Source organism: Zalophus californianus, chromosome 14 (genome assembly GCF_009762305.2).
Source record: "Zalophus californianus isolate mZalCal1 chromosome 14, mZalCal1.pri.v2, whole genome shotgun sequence".
Lineage (NCBI taxonomy): Eukaryota > Metazoa > Chordata > Mammalia > Carnivora > Otariidae > Zalophus > Zalophus californianus.
Window position 1 is genome coordinate 46,936,209 of NC_045608.1, and position 11,933 is coordinate 46,948,141.

The 11,933-nt window shown below is 42.4% G+C and overlaps 1 protein-coding gene across 2 annotated transcripts in view; it reads right to left on the reverse strand.

Annotated features, from left to right (window-relative positions):
• Window positions 1-5,206, reverse strand: part of OSBPL1A (oxysterol binding protein like 1A) — a 223,603-nt gene extending 218,397 nt beyond the window's left edge. The window contains exons 1-3 of one of the 2 annotated variants that reach the window (XM_027576566.2): window positions 5,175-5,206; window positions 3,066-3,189; window positions 2,753-2,793 (exon numbers count right to left, since the gene is read on the reverse strand). The gene's annotated coding sequence lies outside the window, so the exon portion shown is untranslated. Of the gene's footprint in view, window positions 1-2,752; window positions 2,864-3,065; window positions 3,190-5,174 lie in introns of both variants that reach the window. The other variant, XM_027576564.2, reaches the window with a different exon arrangement.
• Window positions 5,207-11,933: the final 6,727 nt, after the last annotated feature.

Genomic DNA, 11,933 nt, shown 5'->3' on the forward strand with positions numbered 1-11,933 from the left:
AATGAACTGGACTCAAAAGTATGTCTAAGATGTTTTATCCAAGGTGGGAGGCAGTATAATGACATGGAATATACACAAAATTTAGAATCAGAACACAGGATTGAATCCCGGCCCTTTGCCACTTAACCAGGTGTCTGACCATGAACAATTTATGTACCTTCTCTGAATAGAGAGCCCATCAGATGCCAGGCACGGGACTAGCTGCTGGCAATGCAAGGATCAAGAAAAGCATAGTCACTGCCATCAAGAAAGCAAAGTCCAAAACATTGTGTGTTGGGGGGGGTGGAGGGGAAGAGCATTCCAAGTAGAGGGAGTAACACGTGACAGGCCTGCAGGTAAGCAATCCCGGGCCTCGCTGTGGGAAGTGAAAGTGGTTCCGTGAGGCTACATCTAAGGTGCTGACCACGCAGCTGGAGAGAGTCAGGATGAGGAGATGAGACTGGAGAGATAAATGGAAGCCACATCCTGAAGGTCCTTTACATGGTGTCATAGAGTTTGAGATTCATCCTCAAAACCATGGAGTTAAGGGACGCCTGGGTGGCTCAGACGGTTAAGCGTCTGCCTTCGGCTCAGGTCATGATCCCAGGGTCCTGGGACTGAGCCCTGGTTCCGGCTCCCTGCTCAGAGGGAAGCCTGCTTCTCTTTCTCCCTCTGCCTGCTGCTTCCCCTGCTTGTGCACTCTCCCTCTCTGTCAAAAATAAATACAATCTTTAAAAAGAAAACCAAACATGGAGTTAAAACCTAAAAGGAGAGTCTCAATATTAGATGTCTATCGCAGAAAGAGAGAAGTCTGGTGACAAGGTGGAGAAAGGGTTAATTACAAAAGAGTGATGGTTGAGGCAAGAATACCAGTTAGGAGGCTGTGGCTGTGGTCCAGTCAAGAGATCAGAGTGGCCTGAACTTTGGGAAGAACTTTGAGGATGGAGAAAAGAAGCAGTGAACTGATAGAGGGGAGATTTAGGTGACAGAACAGGAAGAGCAGGGTGACTGACTGCATGGGACAGGGGAGGGACAAGGAAGAGTGCAGACAGCATGTGTCTGAAACAGGCAGTTGGCACACAGAGGCACCCTTACTGAGACAGGCAGTGCAGAAGATGGGAAGGCTTTGGAACAGAGGACCGGCACGATCCAAGTGATGCTGTCAGGGCAGAGTTCTGTGGGGTGGAGGAAGCATCTGGAGTCAGGAAGACATGCTGAGAAGTTTCTGCCGTAGTCTGGGGTGAGATGAGAGGGCCTGAACTAAGGTGAGCAGTGGGGGTAGGCGGGTAGGGGGTGTCACAACAGGCAGGGCTTGGCAGTTACAATGCACACCCCTGCAGCACCTTACGCCAAGCAGAGAAGGGTGCAGAAGGGACTGGGCACATGAATGGACAGTCCAGAGCAATCAGTCTGGGATTTGGAGCCCAGGAAAGAAAAAACACAGGTGGGTAGAGCGATATAAACTGCATGAGGGGAACTGATCTGATGGTCTCTGAAAGCCAAGCTCAAGAACTGAGACTTGCTTCAGTAGGAAAAGATAAAACTTTAAAATATTCCTGAACAAAGTAGTATTTAAGGAATAACAGCAGATCTAGAACGTGGAAAGGTGAAAACAGGACTTGAGTGAAGAAAGAAAGGATGGAGACTGTCTTGTGGTGATCGTTCAAATATAATCCTCTAAGAAAGTGGATATGACAGAGGAAGGACTCAACATGCTTGACTCCTTTACTGTGAGGTGTAAAGGAGAGGAAGCAACTGACTACAGTCATGGCACAGAACACATTTTCATTTACTTGTTTACACGTTCACCTCATCAGACTATGGGCTTCTTGAAATCGGAAACCATGTCTTATTTATTTTTCCATCTTTATATAGCCCAGATGAAGGCACAGACCCAGGCTCACCAAATATTCTGAAATGACCAACTCAATGAATAAATAGCATGGAAGGGCAGGGTGCAGTAGTCCCCCCTTATCTGTAGGGGGTCCATTCCAAGACCCCCAGTGGATGCCTGAAACCACAGATAGCACCCAACCCTACTATACTATGTTTTTTCCTGTATGTGCATATCCATGATAAAGTTTAATTTATAGGGGCGCCTGGGTGGCTCAGTTGTTAAGCCTCTGCCTTGGGCTCGGCTCACGATCCCAGGGTCCTGGGATCGAGTGCCCCGCATTGAGCGACCTGCATCAGGCTCCCTCCTTAGCGGGAAGCCTGACCCACTCCCCCTGCTTGTGTTCCCTCTCTTGTTGTCTCTCTCTGTCAAATAAATAAATAAAATCTTTAAAAAAAAGTTTAATTTATAAATTTGGCACACAAAGAGATGAATGACAATAACTAATAATAAGATAGAATAATTATAATATACTGTAATAAAAGTTATGTGCATGTGGCCTCTCTTTCTCAAAATATATTACTGCATTGTACTTACTCTTCTTTTTGTGATGATGTAACATGATAAAATGCCTACATGATGAGGGGAAGTGAGGTGACTGATGTAGGCCCTGTGACCTAGCATTAAGCTATTGAAGTACTGACCTTCTGAGGATATGTCAGAAGGAGGATCATCAGCTTCTGCACTGCGGCTGACCACGGATAAATGAATCAGTGGAAAGTGAAAGCGCGGATAATGGGGACTACTGTATATATGAAAACAAGGTAGTTTGGGGAAGGTTTTGAGTTCGGCTGTGAAATTTTGAGTTTAAGATGACATCTAAAGTATTCACTTATACAAGTTATAAATAATATAAATAAATGTCTTACAGATACTTACAGAAAGAGGACATGCTCAGAAGCTCAACTGAGAGAAGAAACCTGAGGGGAGGCACATTAGGGAGTCATCAGTGTGCTTCATTCCCTTCAGCCCCCTACCACCATCTGGCATCTGAAACAAACAATACTGAAGCCTCAGTGCAGTGTGGTCAGGATGGAGTTCTGCTCTGAACCGTCATTCAGAGACCCACGTTGCTTCCATTGTGAACACCACCACTGTCCATACATGGACTCCAGAGTCACTGGAGCAAGAGACAGAGGGTACTGGAGGTTTTATGGATGGGACTGGAAGTGGTTTATACCACTCTACCCACCTGCTTATGTTCTCTCCTTGGCTCCAAACCCCAGACTGACTGCGGTTCTGGACTGTCCGTTTGCCCTCTCAGTCCATTCTCTGCCCTCCTCCACTCTGCTCTGTGTACTGGGAGGATGGCAGTGCTGGGAAGAAGAGAGGGAATGGGTATATAAATGAGTAGTTAACAGAGGAAATTGGCTTGGCATTGTACAAAGATCATGTCAATGGAGCTACACAGTGGTGATAAGAATCACTTTAGACAACCAGTGTAGGTCACGGGAGATGGGAGAGAGGAAAAACTGGTTTCCCAAATACATTTAGAAAAAGTAGGTAAGAGGTTGAGAGTTTTGCTCCAAATACACAGCAGAGTTTTGTTGAGATTTGAGATGGGAGTGTCTCAGGCAAGAACTGAGTCTTACTAATACTCATATCTCCAGGAACCATAATGAACCTTCCACACAGCAAGCAGCAAAAAATACTGACTATGGTGGAGAATGAAACTTCATACTGTTCTCTGTATGGAACATTGCAGGGATGTTTACTAGAAGTGTTTATTAATTATACAGCTCTTTAAACTCTATGATAAGAATAAGATATGATAGCAACATATTATAACATAACCTATAATACAAATAATATTTTTGAATGTTTACTATATGCCAGGCAATACCCTAAGCTCTTTACATAGATTAGATCATTTAATTTTCATAATACTCCTATGAAATAGATACAATCATCATCATCCCCATTTACGGACAAGGAAACTGAGGCAAAAGGAAACTGAGGCAAAGAGCAGTTAAGTCACACAGCTAAGTCACTGGCAAAGTCAGTATTTGTACCTAAACAGGCTGGCTCTGGAGTCCTTCCAAAGTACATGAAAAAAGTGCACCTATTGCAGCTTAAGTATATATCAGCTTCACAAGATATGCTAAACATGGCCTGACTAATGCTAATAATTTTGAATTCCTTCAGCACAAATTAGGATAATCCAGTGTGCCACACATAGGTGGAAAAGGCGCAGTTATATAATTTCCTTTATTCTTTCTTAGCCTTCTTGGAAATGAATCACATAATGCTTTGTATACAGCACAAAATAAGCATTTAATATTTATTGAATTCAACCAAACTAGCAAGTTTTCAGTAGCTGTGTAAGAAAAAGTATCAGAAGGCATTAAGAACAAACAAGCAAACAGTGGTAGTAAAATATGCAAATAGTAGATATAAACATAAATCATCATTATTGTCTCCTAGATACAAATTTTGGCTAGCTTTGGGAAAATGATTCAATGAATATTTTTAAGACTACTGTTTTAAAATGGTCACTAATAGCCTTTAAGTCTTTAACTGCAGTAGAGAACATATTTACCTGGAATACTTTCTTTGAAAGCTTCAGAGTGATTTCCAAATCTACCATGGTATTTTAATGAGCCTAAAAGGCCTATATTCATTGACATTCTTTTCATATGTATGGGAAGCTTGGGCCTGGACATTAAAACAAAAGTTCTGGGAAGATACTTGATGATGGCGCCTGCATAAAGGTTAAAAGACCTTGTTTTTTTAGGTTCCATTTCCTGAAGGTAATAACAATCCAAACTGGCAAGGACTAGAATATCTTTTATACCTACTTGGACAGATAGAATCAGATTTGACTGTTTTACAATCTCACGGGATTCTTTAGTTAGAATTCAAAAGGGCATTCATTCTGGAATGAGTAGTTTCCCAGCCTCCCAGGTCAGGCATCCTAGTGGGGGGTGAGCTGGCACCCGCAGAGGTGACTTGAAATGGCTGAGGCATCGGGCATATGGACTGCCTCACCTCCCTTTGTGAACCGCTCTCCCCACCTCTGTATGAGCCTTTTCCCCAAGCACCTAATTTATGCATCCATTAGACTAATATTTACTGAATATATACCATACGCTGGCTGGGGGCTGCTTTTGACATTGGAGACACGTGATGAATGAGAAGATGATGCCATGCCCTCGCAGAGCTTATGTACGTACATACATATATAAAGATAGGTCACACACACAATAAAAATATGTTAAGTTCTATGATTGTTGGGTACGGATTCATACAGTGAAGAAAATTACACAGGATAATGGGCTAAAATGGGAAAGAAAAAGCTCACCTGTTTGCTGGGAGCTGGTCTGGCACTCAGAGCTAGATGGTGGTGTTCCCCTATGGAATGTAACAATTTCATGGCACATTAACATAAGATTAGCTCACTCTGTCCTCGTGATGAGACAACAACAACAACACTACTCTATAATCATGTCTAAGCATAGACAAAACCAAGTACACCGGGCAAACCACTACCATGACCTCTCCCAGCTACCACGAGTGAGTGCGGCAACTTCAGCCCCACTCTACTCCTCCTGCCTCCAAGATAAATTCATAAAGTTACCTGATCACAGAATGACTCCCATTTCCTAACAGCTCCCAATCAGAGTAAATCCTGCTTCCTTGAATGCAAGCCCAAGCCCTTAAAGCCCCATTATGGACTTTCTTACTGAGAATGTCCCATGTTTTGCCACGATTGCTTGCTGGCAGGAGCATCTAAAAGCCCAGCTTTGTTGGATTACAGTGTGTTCCTGGTGGTCTTTGATTAATGGGCATCAACAAGAGGGAAAGGGAAAAATTCTTTAGTTAGGATGGTCAGGAAAGTTTCTGATGAAGTGATGTCGTTGTACCGAGAACTAAAAGGTAAGGGGATAGATAGTCATTTGAAGATTGGGGGAATAATATTCCCATCACAGGAAAAAAACAGATAACTTGCATTTTTAAACATTTTTAATTTTCAAGTACATCATCTCCTTTGAACACTGATTTTGGGATGGGTGAGCTAATCCTGTTCTCATTTTCTACTTCTAATCAAGAAAAGTTTTTTAGAGGAAAAGAAATCTGAGGTGTCATGCACAGAGATAAGGAAGTAGAATGGGGAGACAGCGTGAGCCAAGTTAGCGTCAGCATGCACAATGCTGAAGAAGTCTTCACCCTGGGCTTACTCTTGTTCCCACCTGGGACCCTGTGCTCTGTGGGCTATAACAGAATCCTTCCTAAGGTTTTAACAAGCAGTTAACAATAGAACTGGTAGCCACGCCTCCTAGAAATATATTCATTAAGAAGAGTCTTCTTGAAAAGAAAATACTCAAAAAGTCAGAGTTAATATTTTTGGCAAGTGGGAACCAAGGTCCTTCGTAATACTGGAACAGAAGTAGGTATAATGGTGACTTTGAACTGCTATCACCAGGAGGACATGAGATATAATATGCTAAGTGGGGGTAGTGCTTATTAAAGAGTGGTGTAGTAATGCTACTGCTCCAACATTTTAGGGAGTTGGGAGGGAGAAGTAAGGAGGGATTCCTTAGTCAAATTCTTTGTGAAAAGCTGAATACTATTGTCCTCTCCTAGAGATTTATATTGCACATTAGAATATAAAGGGCTCTGAAAAATCTAACATAAAATTAGCAGATGAAGTGTGTTTAGCCCAGTGATGATAAACCTGATTGACCATATAACACCCTCTCTCCTTGACCACTTGATACTGAGGGATTAATTTCCGAGGCATACACATTTGTACATGTTGTTACTGCCTTAGGGTTGTTGAAGTGGTTGCACATCTTGTCAGGAGATGGGGCTTCCTATTTCAGAAATGGGAGTGCTGACTGGATTGGTGCTGATAGGATCCTTCCAGCACAGTTCCACTGTGGATGAACTCCAGCATTGCACATTACACATCACCCTTGTATTCCCTTCAAATATCCTGAAATCAAGAAATGCCTGGCACCACTATTTCTTGGTGACTGTTTGCACCATTGCCAGCTAATCTTACCAGGCTGCAGTGTTACTTATGGTGACATTATAATATTCAAGGATTTCCTCCCTTCCCCAATTGCTCGCTAATCTTGACTCTGCTTCCTTGACTATTTCTTTGACAAAACTTCTCTGTGTCACTTACATTTTAATATCCAGCATGTTAATCTTCCTTTGTACTTTTATCGCTTTTCTTGGCCATATTTGGTCAAACTGTTGGCAGAACACAAATAAATGGCACACAGAGAACCTATAACCTCAGCATTTATTGGCCTGTAGTCTGCCACACTGGCTTTCAATTGCTGGGAGCATAAGATAAGCACAGAGAATAAGGGAGAGATTCATTATTAATAGTGTGCCAAGGTGGTTTGTGTTTTGTTTCTTAAATATTTTAAGGACATATTTTCCTAAGAAAAAATGTTCAGAAACAGATATTACTATAGGTCATTACTACATGGGCAGAATTCATCTGTGCTAAAGCACCTTGTGCTGGTCTGGGTCCTGGTGAGGCAGACCCCAAAATGAGGTGGAATGTGCAGGAAATTTATTGGGAGGAATACCTGTGAGAGAAAATAGGGAGCCTGAAGAGGCTCAGAGAGCCATTAAACTGATACAAATCTGACCCTAAGTGAATGGGGAAACGGAAGGGAGGACAGAGGAAAGTCGTGTGGCAATAATTCTATGGAAAGTTCAGCAAGGCGTTGGGGGGTGGGGAAGCCCGGAGCCCAAGTTCCCCATCAGAGTACTCTTGTCTCCTAAGAATGGGCCGGTTTGAGTGACTCTGCCTTGCGCTTTGCTAAAAGCAGCCCATGGGAAGCACAGCCTCAGTGCCAATGGAGTAATGGATCTCAGAGCACAGTAGCTGAGGCCTTCAGTCAATTACTCTCCCCGCTCTCCAAGATCTAAGAGGCACTTTCTCATGGTTGTCACACAAGAGTCTCAAAATGTAATGTACATACAAATCACCCCAAGGCATCTTACTAAAATGCAGATTCAGTAGGTCTGGGTGGGACCTAAGTTTCTGTACTTCTAACAAGCTCTCAGAAAATATGATGCTGTTGGTAACAGACCTCACTTTGAGTAGTAAGGTCCTAGAGAATGTTTGCAAGAGCCCTATACAAACCATCTAAGTATGTTTATGAATAACCCTTCACAGGCCTAATTCCTCACCCAATGTGGCAGCCATCTCTGTTGTAGTCAGATGTATACACTTCCAGGTTAGGTTTTTTTTTTTCCCCCACTTACATAATTCACTCTTCTTGCCTCTAGTATCACAGCTGTCCATCTCATCTTGTCACCCTGCTTGTAAAACCTGCTAAGGATCATCTCTATATCACCTCTGTATCTATATGCTTTCATTTTTGGTACCAAGGGAGGGCTTTGACCCTTTGTGACCTCACTAACATCTTTTCTCCCCCCCAGTTATATGATTCAGTTTATGTTTCTTAATCTTAAGCAAAAAATTTCAAGCAAATTTCTCCTGCCAACCTTATTGCACTTTAAAGTCCATCCTACATAGAAGCTCTGGTGCAGCCGGTCACCCCATCTCTTCTATGAGAGTCCTGTGGGATCTGGTCACATGCATCTCCTTTAGGTGACCTGAAGCCTTCTGCAGTTTTCACTCTAATACCATGTACCTGTCCACCTATTGCTAAACACATCTGTTCTCTTCCTTCATTCTACTCACTGAACTCTCTATAACTTAATTCTATACACAGTGTTTATTGTGTAAAATAGCAGTTCTCACGCTTTTTTATTTTTTAAGCCATGGAATTCTTTCATCAAAGAACTTAAATTATCTTGGTCTCAGTGGAAAAGTGGAATACAGGGAGGTCACCAGGAACATACCTTGTGTGTTAAGGTGCCGAAGCGTTATCATGAAAGCTTTGGGGAACAAACGAAGGATTTTGAGGAAGAAAAAGATATGATCAGACTCTAACATTGTGAATGAATACTCTGGCAGACGTGATGAGGATAACTTGAAGAGGGTCCAGATGGAAGCAGAAAGACAAAGAAGGAGGGATGTAGAATATTAAGGGATATAGGAATCAGGATCATCAGAATTTGCTGTTTGGGTGTGAAGGAAGTGAAAGAGAGGGAAGAGAGCATGTCTCCCAGATCTTATGCTGGGGCAATTACTGATGCAGGGGTGCAGGGGTTGCCAATTCCTGAACTGGGGAAGATAGGAAGGGGAAGAGGTTTAGGGAGAAAGATACTGAGTTCAGTTTTGAACATACTGAGTTGGAGGGAGACATCCAGTAACCAACAATCTCGGTAAATTGATGTGGAAATAAGAATCTGGCTTAGAGACTGCTCTTGTATCCAAGTCTGTGTTACTGTTTGCAGACAATTCTCAACCTCTGCTTAGGCAACTGCTCAAAGTTCATATGAAGTAAAATCTTTTCAACTGAACTGTCTATAAAGTTTTGCTTTATCCAATGTGTTGTACAAAATGTAGGTTGTGTGCTACACTTGTTACTTCAGTATTCTCTTCTTCTCTTCCAAAGTGCTCTTTGCATATCTAAGTTTGGGGTTCTCTGTATTGGACACACGCTTAAACATTCAGAGAGATAGGGAGGGTTTTGACTATTTCTTCTGGCAGAAAGAATAATTTCTGATCAGAATCTGAGCTCAAAAGAAAAATTAAAGGCTCTAGCTAAGAAGAAATAGGAATTACAGTTGACCCTTGAATACGGGGGTTAGGGACACTGAGCCCCTGCAGCCGAAAATCTAGGTTTAACTTTTGACTCGACTCCCCCAAAACTTAACTACTAATAGCCTACTGTTGACTGGAAGCCCTACTCTAAACATAAACAGTCTATTAATATATATTTTGTATATGCATTATATATCATAACCTTACAATAAAGTAAGCTAGACAAAATATTAAGAAAATCATGAGAAAAAAACATTTGCATTACTGTACTGTATCAAGAAAAGCCGGTGTGTAAGTGGACCCCTGCAGTTCAAACCTGTGTTGTTCAAGGGCCAACTGTTGTAGAAAATCATGGGTGTAATCTGTAAAAGGTAAGTAAACTGGGTTTCTGTGATATTTGGTGAGAAAGGAGGTACTATGTATAATAAACTGGATACAGTGTGCTTTTTTTAGAAGGTTAAGTTGTGCTGTGTGTTGTTTTCGGTTCTATTTTTACAGTTTTCAAATTTGGGCTTAAAGTCTTTGAGGGGCCACTGGGAGGGAGGGAGGGAGGGTTGCTGGGTAATTGGGACTTCAGGCTCATCACCACTATTTCAGCCACAACAACCTAACTTGTTTTACATAAGCTTTCATTGAAGAAAGGATTCTATGGCCTTTTTTTTAAACTGTAAAAACCACTATTTTATGCAAAAGAAACTGTAAGAAATATGAAGAGGTCAATAAAGGAAGAGTTCAGAGCAAAGGAAGAAAGCTGTTTAACAATAGATGGACATCTAGGTAGCTGCTGTTTCAGGCAATCTGGAAATGCATGGTGGCCAAACCCCTCCATACTTCCAGGCAAATTCCTCACCTAGTAGAGAAATACCATGATAGACTGGCTGCACCACGGACTTTGGGGCCCAACTTGATTGGAAGGAGGGATTTGAAACTGTTTTAGCTCAAGATGAAGAAAAATACACCGTCCAAACCAAATAATTGGAGGAAATGTGATTAACATCACAGAGGGCTAAAGCCCTCTAAAGCCCTCCATGCCCTCTCTTGGAACCAAAATGATGCCCATGTGCAGATTTATGGAGACAATCAGAAAGGTGTTATGCAAGCTATGCGACTGGAGGAGGTTAACCACTCTGATGTCAGAGACAATGAACTTCATGGACTTCCTTAAATGGGCCACAATTTTTCTGCCAATATTTTTCTTACCATCTGGAACAACCATCCTCCCCTTCTTCAATTAACTAACATGTACCTGTTCTTTTATAACTCAGTTCAAGCATTCTCTGGAACAAGATGCCCAGTAAAATTTGGATGGACAGCCTTTCTTTGTGCTAACACAACAGGACACAATTCTAGTTCATTATAATCTTGATTTACTTTTGTTGCTCCACATCTTAGCTCTTTCAAGGCAATGCATGATGTCTGAAAATGCATCTTCAAAGCTTAGCACAAAAACCTAATATATGTCTGTTGAATTAATAAATCCCCTCAAAGTAATTTGGGCAGAATTCTTTACAGGTATTTAAACAGTGCACCCTTGGGGTGCCTGGGTGGCTCAGTCGGTTAAGCGTCTGCCTTCAGCTCAGGTCATGATCCCAGGATCCTAGGAGCCTGGCATCCGGCTCTCTGCTCAGCCTGAAGCTTGCTTCTCCCTCTCTCACTCCCCCTGCTTGTGTTCCCTCTCTCATTGTGTCTGTCAAATAAATAAAATCTTAAAAAAAAAACAAAACAACAGTGCACCCTCAAGTGCACTGTAAGTTTTATAGGGGAATTAAAATATGACCATGATTAAGGAAGACAAAAGAGAGGAAAGATGTATATTTTCAGTTTCTGTTTGTGTGTGTGAAGAAAGTGAGGCACGAAGAGATTAAATGACTTAAGGCATCCATATAATTCACAACCAGTGTACTGGAATGTATGTGTTAGGGGGTCGAGTGAAGAGTAACTGTCGCGAACTGATTCAAATTTTCTGGATAATGAAACAATGACCCAAAGTTGCTTTCAGGCAAAATGTCCAAGAACGCTAAACAAACAAACAAAACACACCCCCCTCCGCAAAACCCCAAAAGCTATCGCAATACGACAGTGAGTGGGTTAAGTTTTCCCGCATGCTTTCAAAATGCTTCCTGCTCTCTTGGTTTTGGTAAATCAAACCCATTCTTGCCCAGATTTCACAAAATCCCTTAAAACACGTTTTTAAAAACCCAAAAAACAAAACAAAAAAACCCTGCCTTGAAATGCAAAGACGAGTCTGGGCTGTGGACTGCGGTCGAGCTCCTCCCCGGGACGTGGCTGTAAACCCGAGTCCCCCAACGTCTCCCGAGGGCTCCGGGGGTACCGCGGCCGCAGTGGGCGAGCTGGAGCCCCCAGCCCCGGAGTTTCCAGGACACGCAGCCCAGGAGGCCTCCTGCCGCCTCTCTCGCG